The 886-nt window shown below is 35.3% G+C and overlaps 1 pseudogene; it reads right to left on the bottom strand.

Annotated features, from left to right (window-relative positions):
- Window positions 1–886, bottom strand: part of LOC119589265 — a 3996-nt pseudogene that overhangs the window by 1329 nt on the left and 1781 nt on the right.

Below are 886 nucleotides of genomic sequence, written 5' to 3'. Positions count from 1 at the left end.
GTCTAACATCACTTCACCCACATTTTGAAGATGTGCTATGAGCTTCTTTGCTTCCTAATTACCCCTTAATTAGTTTGGTGTGATTAATCCTAATAATCATTTCAATACTGACTCCTATTTCTGTCTCTTTATCTCATTCAGACACTACATACTTCAGTTTTTACTTAAATAGATTGTATCTTAAACTTAGCAATTATAATCCCACTTGTTCTCTTTTGTGAGTGGTTTTGGATCACTGAACTTGCTACAACTAAATTAGCATCTCTACTTGTATTCTAGAAGAATTACCTGTTATTTTGCAATGATCTCTCTATAAGCTTGACAGGACTGTCGCACTGTTGAAGGTGAATATTTAATCGAGTCAACTGGACATAGGACTGGAAAAGGAAACTCCAGCGTTTGGGGTCTTCATACAGCTTCCCAAGTAGATTGTGGCCATGGAGATTAGTCCAAAGATTCAAAGGTTCCTGCAAATACAATTCAATTGGCTATTATGCATTGCAGCTACATAAAGGATGAAAATGAAGTAATATTAACATACATAAAAGTAAAAGTACCATAAACATTTATCAAACTATACCATTCACATATGTCAAAGTAAAATGTACCATTAACATATACCTAAGTAAACAGTACATGGATAAGTTTCATTACAACAGCTCTTGATAAAGTTACAGAACACCATTTTCTTTCAAATTTTACCATCAACATACCTGATAAGTAGCTACACCTGGTAGGGCTGAAAAGTACTGAAGAAAGGTGGATTTGCCACTTCCTATATTCCCTTCAATTGAAACCGTGAAAGGCCTGGATCTTTTCCTCTTTTCCGAAGGAGTCTGAGAAATCACAATGAACAGCCCCTTAATAACAGTCGCCAAAATCCTAT

The sequence above is a fragment of the Penaeus monodon genome, chromosome 25 (assembly GCF_015228065.2).
Source record: "Penaeus monodon isolate SGIC_2016 chromosome 25, NSTDA_Pmon_1, whole genome shotgun sequence".
NCBI classification, from domain to species: domain Eukaryota; kingdom Metazoa; phylum Arthropoda; class Malacostraca; order Decapoda; family Penaeidae; genus Penaeus; species Penaeus monodon.
The sequence above is the reverse complement of the archived record's forward strand: the minus strand, read 5'-3'. Positions and strand labels throughout refer to the sequence as shown.